The following is a 16017-nucleotide window of genomic DNA, read 5'->3' on the forward strand; positions in this document are numbered from 1 at the left end:
CAGGGGGGAAAGAGGGGCAGTGTTCATCTGCACTGTGGGGGGCTAAAAATAGCCCCTGGTCTCTGGGCATAGGGAAAAAAGTGTCCCCCATACCCAAACCCATTAACCCTGCAAACCCCTGTATCCATCAAAGCCTCCTATACCCCAGTAACACCCACATGGACCTTGCTTGCCCCCCCCTCCCAACTTACCTTAGATCAGGCCGCCATTTTTAAACTTGATCTAACCTTCCCAAATGTCTGTAAGCAACCAAGATATAGCACCTGCTTGGATGTTGTAACAATGGGCACGCCTGCTAAACAGGTTAAACACTGTTCTCTTTTGGCATATAAAAGGAACAGAGGCCTCAGTATTTGTTTATTTTACATTTATTTATATGTACTGGTATATTTGTGCAGTACACTGCAAAAACTTTTTCCAAAAGTTTGAAAGTAAAAAATACACTGTTAGCAAGTTTATCACTAGAATACCACATCAAAATAGATTAGATCCACTGTGTAGAGTAAATTGATTGATCATGTGTTCATATTGATCAGATGTTGCTCAATAATGGTCACTATAGCCTCAATTCTTAAAACAATAACTAAGTTTTCTTCAAAAAACCCAAGAGGTTTAGAAAGTTCTCATAATAATGTACTAGTGCCAATACTATTCTGCCACCACAAAATGTTCAGCTTTGAAGTGTTTGACAAGTACAAGCTGCATAAGTTATTTATGAACCAACACAACCTTGAGACCCATGAATAATTCATTTTTACAAATACTATCCTTAGAAGCCATTCTGATGCTGCAAAACAAACAATGCAGCTGCATGCTCTGAAGCTACAATTGAAAAAGACAGCTTGTATGTGACCTGAAAATGATAAACTAAAGCATTAGTACCTTCACCTGCATGTGTGCAAGTACCTTGTTTTAAGGTAAGACAAGAAGAGTATTTAAATTTTAAAATAATTTTATTTATTTTTTATTAAGTTATAAATTAAATTTTTAAAAATGTATTAAATGAATAAAGACCTAAATATATAATTAAAAATAAAAATGTACTTGTGAAGTTACACCTTTGATTCTCCCCCATCCCAAAAGTAGACTAGTTCACAATCACTAGTCCACAGGGCAAGTTAATAGACTCTACATTTATAGCAGTCCAGGCAATAAACACAGGAATAGATATATTAGCATCCAGGTTCTCATGGACCAACTGTCACATCTCGCATAACATATGAGCATTTGGCAGCCCTATCATGTATTCCCACATCATTGCTAGGTGTCAGAGTTCATTTAGCTGCAAGCATTTGTCCGCTGCTGCATCTCTTAGCTCCTAGAAGCTAGTGGTATACCTCTTTTCCTGTTGGATCAGAATTGGGAATGAGCAACTAACTAGCAGCAGGAGCTAGAGGAAAAAGCTGTAACATCAGCAAGAGATGAAGATCTATTACTGACACAGGTCCTCAGCATTCTTGCAGCCACTTGGCACAAGTTCCCACATCGAAGAACTCATCCCAATGACATTCACAGTCTGTGCTCACCCAAGGTTCCAACACCAGTAGAAACTTTTCTTAGCCATCTGTTTTAGTATTTTCCAGCATCCCGCTCTTGAGCACCTACCCAGGCAACACTATTCTATTATATTTTGCTGCGTTCTACTTGTATAACTGTTTGGGACAGGATGTGTCAGTGACGCGCTATATTTGTGGTTATGTGTTAATTAGCTTGTTGAATAAACTTCCATGGTGCTATATTGCTGGACAAAACCTTATTGAAGCACAATGGCCTAACTGCTGCCCTTAATTCAAGAGAATGAAAAGAAACAGTAAAAATGAAGAGCTGCCACCCCAACATAAGATACATTGTATTTATTTAGTAAGGACCTTGCTTAAAAGTTACTTACAACTGCAAACAAAGAAACTACCTCCTGTTCCTATTGTGCTCACATAAATAAACAGTGATGAAACCTTATTTCATGTAAAATGATCGTCTTGCAGACCATTACTTTTAAGAGAAACAAATCATAATACTTTCAAACTAACTAGTGGGTTGGAAAAGCTCTAGTTTGTTACTAAGGCTCACAAGTTATGTTGCCAGAAATCCAACTAAGTCTTCACCAGTAACTTTGACACCTGAACAAGGAGAACAAGCTTAGAGATCCACATTTTAAAAATATACCTTAAAACAGTCAATGCACATCAGAAGGCTGATCTTATAAATTGCTAATGCTGTATCAACCAAACTGTACCCTTTCATAAAATCATAGAAAGTTACAGTTGGAGGGGACCCCAGGAGGTCATCTAATCCAACTTTCTGCTCAAAGCAACCCCAGCAACATCATTCCAGTCAAGACTCTATCTAGCCATGTCTCAAAAACTTCCAAGGACAGAGATTTCACAACCTCTCTGGATAACCTGTTCCACTATATTACTACCATCCTGGTGAGAAAGTTCTTCCTAATACTTAACCTAAACTTCCCTTGCTGCAACTTGAGATGATTGATCCTCATCTTGTCATCTGCCACCACTGAGGACTGTGTAGCTCCATCCTCTTTGGAACCACCCTTCAGGAAGTTGAAGGCTGTTATTAAATCCCCCATCACTTTTCTCTTCTCTGGACTAAGTAAGCCCAGTTCCCTCAGCCTCTCCTCATAAGTCATGTGCCCCAGCCCTCTTACCATTTTCACTGCCCTCTGCTTGACACTCCAATCTGTCCATGTCCATTCTGTACCGGGGGGCCTAAAATGGGACACTGTACTCCAGATGTAGCCTTACCAGGGTCAAACAGAAGAGAATAATCACTTCCCTCAATCTGCTGGCAACACTCCTACTAATGCAGTCCAATATGCCATTAGCCTTCTTTGCCACAAGGGTTCATATTCAGCTCATTACCCCCTGTTATCCCCAGGTCCTTTTCTGCCTAGCCACTTAGTCCCTAGCCTGTACCAGTGCATGGGATTATTCCATCCTAAATGTAGGACTTCACACTTGTCCTTATTGAATTTCATGAGATTTCTTTTCGTCCAATCCTCCAATACGTTGAGGTCTCTCTGAATCCTAACCCTACCCTCCAGCATATCTATTACTTCCCCCAGCGTCATCTGCAAACTTGCTGAGGATGCTCCCCATCCAATCTTCCAGGTTGTTGATGAAGATATTGAACAAAGATGACCACAGGATCAACCCCCTGAGGCACTCCACTTGATACCAGCTGCTGACTAAACATCAAGCCATTGATTACTACCATCTAAAACCAACTATCCAGTTTTCTATGCACCTTACAGTTCATTCATCCAACCCATACTTCCTTAGCTTGCTTGAAAGAATCTTGTGGGAGGTTGGATCAAAAACCTTGCTAAAAATCAAGGTATATCATATCCAATACGCTCTCTGCATCCACACAGCCAGTCATCTTCTCGTAGAAGGCAATCTAAGCACTATTACACAATCTACTATGGTTAATTACCCTTGACATTGAAAAGGTTAGAGAATCTGATCCTTTTCTAGTCTCTCTTGGAGAAAAGAAATATTACTGGATGCTGCCCAAGTAAATCACACCCCAAAACTTTTACACCAAGGTCAGATAAAGAAGTCTGATTCCCAGTCACATGACACAGGTCTTCTTAACCCTCCACCAGAGCTCAGTGGACCCCACTTCTTACAGAAGCACAGGCAACAGCATGATATCACTTTGCTCCCACTTTCTTTCTTAAGAAGTGTCCCTTCCCCACACCCCACCATAAAAAGGCTAACAATGCAGAACATGGAGGGCTTAGTTACCCCAGCAGCAAGGCAATTGTTTCTATAGGCTTTTCCCTTGGCATTCCTCTGCCATCTTCTTAAAGTAACATAGGCAGAGCACCCAGAGCAACAAGCCTTGGAGTTTACGCTATTCAAATACACGGGGCAGTTGATATCTTTTAGGTACTGTTTTGGATTATCTGGGTTTTCAGACATTTTACCTGTGACCTAGTCTAACACTTTACCCTATTTAGATAAGAAAAAAAAATCACTTTAAAATAAAAGCTGAGATTTTAAGACAGTCACTTAAAGAGCTAGGGATTTTTTTTTTAATTAATGCCTGTACTTTAATCTAGTTCTGGTAGGCACTATGAACTCTAGCAGCAAGTGACAAGTACACACCCTCAATTAGATGGTATCACTGATTCTTGTAACTTTTTCCAATTGTTTTTCTTGGCATTTCCATACTTACCCAAAGTGCATTTCAGTCAGTGAGCTAGCATTCCCAACATTTTGACCAAATACTGGATCAGTAGCAAAACATGCTAAGGTTAAAGACTTCTGCAGTTCTATACATGGCAGTTCCTTTACACCAAAACTTGAAACATGCTTTTAACTAGGAACAGTCTTTTGTGCTATGCACTGTACAAACTCTTAAGAGTGGATCCTAGCCCATGACTGCAACAAATACTAAGAGCATTACATACTTCCTTGGGACTGAGTATTTTAATTCAGTCATATTGAGATGGACCACATTTAAACTGGAGATTATACTCCATTTAAAAACAAAAACCAAAACCCTGTAGTTTAGCAGTTCTTCCCAAGACTTAGAAAAGGGTATATTTTATTAGTTTGTGCCCAAAAGCTCAACTTTCCAGGATAGTAGGCAACAGCAGCATGTGGCTAGCTGCTTCTAGTTACTTTAGTATTATTGTCCCTAGTACAGCATAGTTTAATAAACATACTTAAAATTAACAGTCAAAATTTTAACTGTTCATCTTGAAGTTTTTCAGTATTTTAAATTCATTGTAGCATTAAATGACAATGCTAGATAGAAGTTGGTGTCTTGCTTTTCTTGTGAAAGCTATAGCAATGAGTATGGTTGTTTTCATTTGTTCATGATGCATTTACTTTGTGCTATATTCAGGCAGGCAGTGTAATCTTATTCCCTGCTAAATTAAGCACCAATAGTTATTATTACTTCGGTTTTCTAATCCAATCTGCCTGAAGTTCTACATTTAAGTTTGGAAACTTCCTCATAACTTTTATAATACAACATGACTCCCAGACTAAAAGAAATAGGGAAAAAGCCCACAAGTTACTTACCACCAGCATCACAATGCAAGACTTAAGAGAAAAAAAAAAAAACAAAACTGTGCTCAGGTTAGGTTATTTGCCAAAAGCTCTAGGCCGATGTGTGCTACCGAGTAGAAGCCATCACTAGGAACAGGAAAAATCCAAATGCCAGACTGCACAGAGAGCCCTCTCATGAGACTTCTGTTTTCAAAGATCAACTCAGCCGTGCAGCAGTAACAGAGCTTAGCTTAGTGACTTTTTTTTTTTTTTTTTTAAAACTAAAGAATTTTCCTTGGACTGTCTGCCAAAAGTGCATCATCAGCTAGCTGCTTGCCAACAGTGCATTGCAGTGTAGGGTTTTTGCCAAGTACTTCACAACTTAAGAAAGAATATTTGCACGCAGATGTCTTTCGCAGTACTTAAAGCTCCTAAGCTTATTTACAGCAGAAGCAGAGAGTCAGCAAAGTCAGCAATTGGTTAGTCTAGCAGTGTCCAATGCAAGAGGAGGGACTTGCCAAACTAAATTAGCATTTGTCTGTTGCCTAGTGACTGCATGTGAACTTGATCAGCTGTGATATAAGAAAACCAGGAAATCCAGTGACAAATAAAAATACTTCTATAGCCTTAAATTTATAAAAGTATCATGACTATTTGTCAGACTTCAGCAGAAAGAGAGGCATAAAGAGACTTAAAAAAAAAGTTAAGCACCTATTTCCTAAGGAAAACTTTCAAAGATTGAAGATAAATTGGAAAAAAGGAGGAGTCAAGCTAATATTTTCATACAGCTACGAGACTAATGCATCTGACAATGTAACATACAGTCAAAAGCTTGAATTTGAGTTAGCCAACTACCGGTATTCTGCCACTTAAAGTTGGCAACAAAAAAAAGCAGAACAATATCTAAAGGAAAGGTTTACAAAACATTCTTAAATGCATTTATACTTTAAAAACCTGGCTTTCAACTTGAAATAAAATCCTCATGGGAATCAAAGTGTCCAGGAAATGTGCTTGTAGTAACTTCAGCTGTGTACTATCATCAGCTCAGATTTGGATAGTGTTTTTAATGTCCCCTTTCAGTTTGTGGCAGCAGTTGACATAGTGCACAAAATTTCCTCGGTTCTAAACATATTCCAAAGCTCTGAGAGGGGAAAATTGTATCCTCCACCCAACTTACCTTTCAATTTCACAAGAAAAGCCTGCAATGCAAGGGCAATTTAATTCTAGTTCATCTCCAGGTTACTCATGGGGGTGAGGGAGGAGAGAGTGGGAAAGGGGAAGCATGAGTTAGAGCAACACTTAACCCAACAGGCGTTCAGGTGGGGAGGGTTTGAGCCCCCCTGTACCAACCCTGGCCAGCAAGCAGGGGTGTTTCAGCAGCCTCCAAGGAAGCTGCCAAACCACTTCTCCCCAGCCCTGCCCCCAGCAAAGCCAAGACAGCTGTCCCTGTCAAAAGGCTTGGGATAGGGAGTGGGGGCCACCCCCTCATCCAGCTACAGCATTGCGGGGGAACTAGGCTAGGTTTGTGAGGTGGGTGGGCAGCTCCCTTCCCCCACCCCAGCCTCCTGACATTATAAATTCCCTCCTTAACATTTACTAATAAAGTTAAATCTTTTCTATATAACATGCACCGTCTAGTTGAACCCATGTTAAGACCACCTCTAGGAAAAAGTCATTATTCCACTGCTACCCTGCACCTCCACCCACAGGCAAATCCTGTGCATTTCATCCACTTATTTTTGGATCAAGACAGGAATTGGGTGCTCCGGGTCAGGTTCTGCATCATGTTTGTTTAGTGCTGAAGACATCAGGCTACTGAACCTTGACAAAAGATTACTACTTTGATTACAGGTACAGAAGCAGCAGGCTGGCATTTCTCCTAACACATATACCAACCAGAACCTGGGGAAAACTGGTAGACAACATATTTTCCTTCAACTAAGATCCAAAGAAATTGAACATTCCTAAAAAGGTAGCATTTTAATCCTGCCACCTTGTTAAAATTGAGCCTAAGTGAAAACCCTAAAAGAGTTGAGACACTTAGTCACGTTGTCAAATAGTAAAGAAGTAGAAAGTTATCTAATCCATCTGCAAAGCCCCCCATCAACAGGTTTTAAATGACCTCTTTAGTTCTGATTCTGAGTTTTTTCCTCTCCAAGCACGCAGACTGCGTAGAATCATTTTATCTAGCTGAAATGGACCCTGGACAGACACAAACTAAAGCAAAAGACTACTATAAAAATAACTCTAACCTAAAGAAATAAAAGTGTAACTCTTTAGAAGTAAAAGCTTTAAATATTACCGTAAGGACCTTCTCTCAGGCAGACATGCAAAGCTCTGTTTTAGGAATCTGTTCATTTGTTTCCTCCAGATCAGTGAGTGTGAGACAAGCTTTAGCCTATAAGAACATAAACATTTATACTCCTCCATAATTGTTGACAAGAGCTTGACATTTCAAATGTGTGTTATGGGACAGTCAACTGACACAAACATTTGACTCTAGAGAGATCCATGGTACAAGTTAAATGAATGTGTAACAAGGTCCTGAATCTTAGATGGCTCCTGGAGTTCTTAACCTCTGAACTGTCTACACATTAACACCTGAAATTAGTTTTAAGCATACTTTAGGCTGCTTAAAAGTTATACCACTACAGGGCAGGTTTCCTTCTGTTTTATGTTCCCCAGCTTGTGTTCCATTGTTGTGTGGGCACACCCCAAATATAAGCTGCCCAAGTTGCAGGCCTGTAGCACCCCTGGATCAGCCTCTTCTCCCAATCCGTGGGAACAAACTTTCCACCCCCTGAACTCTACTGGTGGTTCTGGCAACAAAACCACTCCCACCCCTAGAGGTGTGGCCCTCCCACCCCCAGGGGTGCAACCCCATGCAAACAGCCTGCATGCCAGAGTACCAGTCAGCTAGCCTAGTCACAGGGCATGGATGGGTCTGGGAGTGGAGTCAAGGAGGAGTGGAGGGGGAAAAAAGGTAGGGGGCCAGATTTGGTCCTCATGAACTGAGAACTCCTTCCCAGGGCAGAGGCAGTAGCTCCCTCAAAAAGTACCTTCCCTCTCTGCTGCAACCTCCAGCTACCGCAGCACACACATACAGCAAGCCCCACACCTCAACCCCAATTTATTCATTATTTAGTCATTTATTTAACATAAGACCTCCTTGAATTTATTTTCTCTTCATTTCTTTTTAAAATGTCTTTTTTGTTGTTGTTTAGCTACTACTAATTTTATCCTTCAGTGCCTGACTTGCTTCATTTTGCCACCCATCCCCTGTCCTCATTTCCTTTCTACCTCCCATTTTATTATCCACTGCATCCCCTTAATTCTCTACCTACCCACTTCATGTTCATGCCACCACATCCCATCTCTCCAACACCCCCACCTAGAGGAGGGATAGGAGCTTATCCTGGCTCACCAGCCCTGTAGTGGCAATTCACAGCTGTAACTCCTAGTCCAGACCCTGTTAACCAGCCTTTTAAGTGCTAGCTTCAAACTCAAGCTAGCACTAACACTGATCAACATTTGAGCAGCTCAAAGTACAACAACATGTAATAGGCTCCTCACTCAGCCTCCAATTCATTACCAACCTAAATTCTGGGGTTAGCTTTTAAAATATTAGGTGCCAAGGCAGAAATATTTGAGTTTGTCTACACTAGTATTCTTAATTAATACCTAGTTTGATTTACACCAATTCAGGCCATTCTAGTAATCTATAGCCCTCTTTACTCAGAGCTAATATTAACACACATACATTTAAACACCTTTCAGTGGTTTGCCATAACTTCCATGAAAGCCTCTAAAGAGGCTGGGACTAAGCCCTTATCCATATCACAAAACTTCTCACTACAATTCAAGTTGGACAGATACAAAGTGCAGCTCACTTCACTCAAATTTCCCAAGAGCAAAAAATTTAGATTAGTAGTTCAGATTATCTATATGCAACCCATTACTACAGTTTATTCTTCCCAGCTATGAGACTCCCAGTAAGAGACTCTATCCAACAGATTTTCCAAAGCTAGACAACCACCTGCACCAGCCAACAAAGGTTTAAAATAGGTTCAACATCTAGTTATAATTCTTTGTTCAAAGTTACTAATTATGAATAAAACAACGCTATTCTACAAAATAGGGTATTTTTTTCAATGAGTCAGAGAATGTCTACCAAGGGCTTTTTTTGTTGTTGTTTGTTTGTTTTGTTTTATACACATGCTCCATATGGGCTGGGGAGGGAGGTGTGCACAGGGAGAGGGAGCTTTAATTAAAGTGGCTCTGAGAGATGCTCTAAAGCACCTGCAGCATTTTGTGCATCAGCTTCCCTGAACTTCAAAATGGCAGTGGGGGTTCTTTATCTAAAGGTCATCAAATGAGTTTTAGATTAAGCACCCTACTACCATTTGGAAGCACGAGGCTGTTGATGCACAAAACGCAGAAACTAGCTGGAGCACAGTAATTACGACACTCCAGCAGACTTGATTAATAGCATCTGCTTGGACACACTGTAATCACAGTGCATCAGACCAGCCTTCTGGCTCACGTAGAGGCACCCAGTTGGGTACAAACAAGTGTTCAAATCACCCAGCTTCAGTTAGGCAGCTTACTTGGAGCCACTTAAACTTGAGCCAGGTTCTACTGAGTGCAGGTGTTTGCCTGGGCAGCCAAAGGTAAGTAAACCAGGCTGGGGAGGGGCATTAAAACAACGCAGCTTCAAGGCTGTGATAAGTGGTTGGGCTTTTCTAGCTCCAGTGGGGTGCTATAAATACACACAGACATTCACTAAGCCAGGTTTAGCCTTTAAGAACATGTTACTTCAGACTGATCTAAAACTTAGTTCCCCTCTGAGGTGAACTTTGATCAGGTGCACTATTGTTAGGCCAATTTAAGTCCCATGAAAGCCTGCACAACCAGGCATTTAGACTGCTCTAACCATAGTTAGACAGACCTAAATGTAAGGGTTGTATGCACCTTACAGGGCCCACTAGTTCATCCTAATGTGAAGTAACAGACACACTTTCAGGAAATACATAGTAGAGTTTCCCCTGAAGTGGGAATTGGGGGAGATAGACGATGCAGTTCTCACACAAGAACTTGTAAAGCGAGACATCTCCAGTTTAGCCAAAAGACAGCTTGTTAAGATCTGGCTCTGTTCTCTCTCTCTCTCTCCAAGATGGATATCAAATAGGGGTGCACTGATAGAGATTTTTGGGGCCGATACCAACAGCCCATCTTTAAGGGCACATATCGGCTGATACCAATCTGATTTCTGATACACAGCCCAGCACCATGAAGAGCAGTGTCTGGCTGGTAAGTCTGTGGTGGTGGAAGAGGGGGAAGGGAAGGGGCATGGGCGGGGGGCGCAGATTGAGGCTCCTGCAGTGCAGGAGGGAGTGGAGCAGGGGTAGGGGCTAGGGCAGGGCACAGCAGAGGATGGAGCCATGGCCTGGCCCAGAGGCAGGGGGGAAGGTGTGGCTCTCACCATTGCATGCAGCCTGGGAGGCATGGACAGTGTGTGCCCCAAATCTGCATGGGGCAGCATAGGCTGGAGCCAGGCTGCACAGGGCTCTTCCCAGCAAGGGCTGGGCTAGGCTGTGTTTGGGGCAAGCGGTGGCAGCACTGGAAGGGGGCGCCAAAAACACCCCAGAGTTCACCATAGTCCCCTGAACTGCCCCTCCCAGTGCCAATGCTGCTGCCTGCCCCAAGTGCAACCCAGCTCAGTCCCCACTAGAAATCCCAGCCCCAGCCAAGCCACGTCTAGATCCATGTGCCCCCATACCCTCCTGCTGTGCGCACAGTAGTGGGAGGCGCAACTCCTCCCCATGCCCCCCAGCCAAGCCACGGCTCCATCCTACATCCTGCCCAGACAGGTCCTGCCCCAGCCCCACTCCCTCCCTCACCATGGGGCCTTGATCTGCCCCCCATGCCCCTTCCCTTCCCTGGCCCCTCCCACCCACCACAGACTTACCAGCTGCATGCAGCTGTCCAAGCTGTGCTCCTTGCTGCCTACATGCTGCGCTGTGACTGCACACATGCATGGGGCATTTATCAGCCACACTCTTGACCACATCAGGCCAATTTCCAATACAGTCAATTTTCTTTATATTGGTACCAATCCAATATTGGACTGAGGTATTGGTGCACCTCTAGTATCAAACATATTCTAATTTAAAATTAATTGTTTTAGAAGTAGGCTACAGCTGAACCCACTTGATTTCTTCAGGAAATTTTTTTGTTGCTGCAGTACTTCCAACCCTGTTTAAATGTTTTAGACTTTTGTAGTATTATCCAACCCTACAGTCAATTCATTGCCTTTCCCCTGCTTACAATTAACTTGTTGCTAATTAGTATGTTATGTTATGAAAGAAAAGAGCACCTACTTTTTTTTATTTTATTTAGGTTTGCGTTGAAGAGAAAAGAGAACTGGTACATACCACTTTAAAAGCAGTAGTAACAGTCATACTATCCACAAGCTTATGTTTCTTGGCACAGTTTACCATTTCATACCAGTGTCTTAGACACCACCCTCTAAGCCATATAAATAAGCATTACAATAAGATGTGTTAATTCAGCACTGGCCAGTCTCAATATTTTCCCATTCTTTAGCTTGAGTAAACATGAGCTCAAAGAATTGAGTTGTAATAATGATCCAAAAGCATATCTTGTATTGAACTGTATGGGTTTTTTTGGCAAACCAGTGTTAACTAATGCATAATACTGAGCTGAATTCTTAAACAAATCATTCACAAATTGAGGTTACAGCATTTGCATTACTTCACAGCCTATTCCCATGTCCTAGGCTGCTGCTGATTCTTTCTAAAGGCTTTGTTCCATCTTCTCAATATTTCGAAAATAGTTTAGCTCTTCTAGTTTCTAACTGGTCATTTCTTGCACACAAACAAACCAATTTGAGAAAAGCAGCATGCCTTTTCCAAGTCACTGGTAGACAGCAGCAGTGTTTTGTTAAACATAAACTAGAGCATGTTCTTTAAGTTGATAGGTGGAGTCCCTGGTCTTTTTCAGGTTAGTTTGAAAAAGCTAAAAATGGACATACAGTCCCCACTATAAAAGCTTCCAAAGACAACAAAAAAAAAATCTTACTGCGTAATGGGCAATGGAGAAAGGGAGGAAAGTTCTTTTTAGACAAGATGGGTGCACCCCTTCGAGGTGGAGCAAGAGGCACATGCGGGAATGAACAAAGTGTTAGAAAGGTAGACCCCTGGATATCCAGCTCCAGTAGCATATATTAAAGTTGCTGCAGTTAAAAAACTCATAGGTAGATCTTAGGATTGAGCTGGCTGGCTCTCAGACATCTAATTAGCTAACATTGGCCGCGTCTACACAAGATGCTTTACTGCACAGTAGACTAATCTAGTGTACAGTAAAACATCACCATCTACACATGTAGATGCTTCCTGCACAATAAATCAGTCTACTGCACAGTAAATTTACTAACCTGCATACACCCATGCATATGCAGGTAGTAAAATTTACTGCATAGTAAAGCCAAACAGCATTAACTGAACATGTAGACACACCAAGCAGGACAAGAGTTTGATTTCAGACCAGCAAGCAGAGACCAATTCAATAAAATATAATTTTTAAAAATCTCCAATGAATACTAAGGTTTTAGTTATGGATTCTATGTTTTTGCTAGAACTCTAACAGAGGTACAGCTTTCTTTGTCATACTACAGATTTTGTCTATACAAGGATTCTCAAAAAAAAGTAGACTAAAAAGGTGTTAGGTTGGCAAGTACAATACAAAACATGTTGTTAATTTTATGAGTAAAAGCAGGCTTCCATTTTAATGGTAGTTTAATCATCACCTGAACTCCTCTTGTCAAGATGTGGCTTAATCAACTCTCTCTTATACACACACACGCACGTGTGCTTTGTAAATTAAAATTACTGAAGTATGGAGCTATTGGGGGGGAGGAGAGAAGAGGAGGTGTGTTTATTCATTTTATCCCTGATTTTTGGTCCAAGTTAAGTTTAAAGTTTATTTTTCAGTGCCTAAATTGCAAGATGCCATAAGCACTGAAAATATTAAAAAGAAAATGTTTAGTTTCAAAGACTACATTAGTCAACAAGGAAGCAATTACTGGGCTAAAGATTTTAAAAGCTCATCTTTGATTCCCTTTCAGACTTCAGAAAATAACTTTAAGATGTTAACTGAACATTAATTGGCAGAGTTCAAATTTATGAGCAAAAGTTCAAGCTTTCAAAAGTCAGACTGTACTACTCTGTGATCACTCCAGTTACAGGGCTTACTTCATTGCTATTAACAAATGAACCCTCTTATTCTGCTAGCAGAATAAAGCTATGTAGCTAGAAAAGCAGATTTTCTTGTTTGCTATTAATATAAAAAGTAAAGAATTTTCTTTCAAAATCTGTACAGAATTCAGAGTAGAAACACTTCTGCTAGCAAGCCTCAGAGTAACCAGAAACTGGGAAGACAGATTTTTAACCTGCAACAAATTTAAGTAAAGTCACCTTTTATTTTCCACCCCCACAGTACTTATTTCCTTTGCTTTTTGATAGTAACTGGTTCATTTCTCTAATATTTAGCTGAATAAGTAAAACCTATATGCTTGCAGCTACAGCAAGTATAAGATAAATCAAGCTATCTGGGTTTTTATTCACTATACATTTTTAGTTGACAAGACTTGTCAATCCAATCAGTTTTACTCTGATACATTGCTCACTGTAAAAAGATGAAGATTTTGTATTTAGTTTTCCCTAAAAGTTTTGGCCTTATTTTCATTTGACAGCATTAAAACCCGGTTTCACATTTATCTGCTCCAAAGTAAAATTCATTAAAAAAAAAAAAAAAAAAGATACTGCAGTAGAGTTTTAGTTCCTTCCCTCTAAAATCAAGAATGAAGTTATATGCTACTTCATTGCAGGAAGCTGGAATTCACTTGTGGTGCTTATAAATAAGTGAACAGAATGTAATAGTAGCTTTAGTCTGACAGAAGTGTTATAAACAAGCCCTAAATATAACTTAGGCTAGTACTATGGAATGACTTCAGCAGACTTCTTTCATCAGCGATGCACATACCATCAGGGTTTGTGGAGCAAAATCACTGATCCTGATTCTATTGCAGTCAACTGTGGAACTCCCAGAGGAAGAACTCTCACCACTATTGAAAACACGTCAAAGCTTGTGACCTCAGAAGGAGGCAGTGCTTTCATGTTTCAGCTGAAGATATCCTGCTTTCAACCAGAATGGTGCTATATTTAGCAGGCACTTGTTAAATGCAGTATCTTTTATATCAGCATTAATGTCTAAGGTCTTTCTCTTGATAAACTATTTGGATAAAAAGACAGGTTTCCATTAACAAGCAAACATTTTCTTGCTGTGACTCAATTGAAAGTAAAACTGAAGCTCAGTGAACTAGGCTAAACTATTTTCAGTCAAATAGTTCTGGAACATCTGATTTAGCATCCACCTATTTATGGTCCACCACACAGTACCAAAAATAGTATCGAAAATGCACTTGTGTAAATCCACACTGTTAGTGATCATCAGTATTGAGTAAAGGCTATGCACCAAGTCTACTGAATAACTCATCTGCTTAATGTTTCTATAAACAAACCTGAAAGGAAGCAAGTAGAATGAAGTTTCAGTAAGTGATAGTGACCATAGGAACCAACAGTAATACAGGGTTTCTTTTTCTATTTCATACGGAAATCAGTCAGTCCTAATTTCTTCTTTCTTCACGGCCAGCACATGGACCACTTTGATCCTGTGGCAATCCCTCACATGTCATTTTATCCTTCCCTCAAGTGGGAATTATTCAAAACAATCAAGTATTTGAACCTTTTGTTCCACTGTAAGTCAATTTTAACAAAGTACTGTGGATAATCTGCTACCCAGCCCACCTCCACTCCAATAAGTTGGAAACTGCAATGCATAGGGAGAGCATTTATAAAGGCCTCATTTCCAATAAGGAGAAGCCTGAATTACAAGCTCTAATTTTTAATACGAATATCAGAAAACAGTCCAGATCAGTTAAGACTCATGTAATCAGTCCCAAGGGTTTAGCTTTAATAATAGCTCTGATCAGGTAAAAACCAACCCCCCCCCCTCAAACCAAACACCACACACTGAGAAAGCACCAAGTAAATAATACCTTTCCAAAAGTTAAAGGGTAGAGTTTAGTGACTTGGTTAGACCTTAGAGAAAACAGTTTGTAAGGGGAAATCTGTACATATACATGCAAGTAGAAAGCTAGCTGAAGCTACAGCATCTTTAAATAGTCTATAATAAAAGAGCCAGTTCAATTTTTCATGTACTATAACCCTAGACATAGTACATGGAACAGTATCAGTGGCCCATCTAGCAAAATCTACAGCAACGAGGATTATGAACAGAGCAGTACCTAGTAGGGGTGTGCAAAATGGGCCATATTCAATTCGCATTCAGCCCAAATTGGGGATAGTGACTTGATTTGGCCAAATCCAAATCTGAAGATGTGATGCTGATTCAGAGAATCGGCAATAAACACAGCTTTAAATGTTTTTTCTACATACCTTGCGATGCCAGGTGCAGCTTGTGAACGTTGCAATGGTGGGGCAGATGGAGCATCTCACAGGAGCATGGGGCAACTCCCCACATGCTCGGTAGCGAACCCAGAAATGGACTGGAAGCACTTCCGGTCCACTTCCAAGTCCACCACCAAGCATGCTGGGGGGTCCCCCATGCCCCTCCAGCTCAGCAATCAGCCATGGGGGGAACCCCAAGTGCCCACCCCCCCAGATCCAGGAGGCACCAGTCACTGAGCTGAAGGATTCAGGCGGGCGCACCCCCACACGCTTCCTGTCTGACCCAGAAATGGACCTGAAGTGCTTCTTGTCCACTTCTGGGTCTGCTGCCAAGAACGGTGGGGACACTCCAGCCACCCCAGCACCGCAGCATTCACGAGCCACCTGGTACCTTGGAGGTATGTAGACAAAACATTTAAAGCTGTGCCTATCCAAATAGTTTAATCTTT

At 41.1% G+C, this 16017-nt stretch overlaps 1 protein-coding gene across 1 annotated transcript in view; it reads right to left on the reverse strand.

The window, feature by feature from the left end:
- Positions 1–5684, reverse strand: part of MTUS1 (microtubule associated tumor suppressor 1) — a 143200-nt gene extending 137516 nt beyond the window's left edge. Inside the window, exon 1 of the mRNA XM_019552598.1 lies at positions 5074–5684. The gene's annotated coding sequence lies outside the window, so the exon portion shown is untranslated. The remainder of the gene's footprint in view (positions 1–5073) is intronic.
- Positions 5685–16017: the final 10333 nt, after the last annotated feature.

This window comes from Crocodylus porosus, unplaced genomic scaffold (genome assembly GCF_001723895.1).
Source record: "Crocodylus porosus isolate Cpor-Errol unplaced genomic scaffold, CroPor_comp1, whole genome shotgun sequence".
NCBI lineage: Eukaryota > Metazoa > Chordata > Crocodylia > Crocodylidae > Crocodylus > Crocodylus porosus.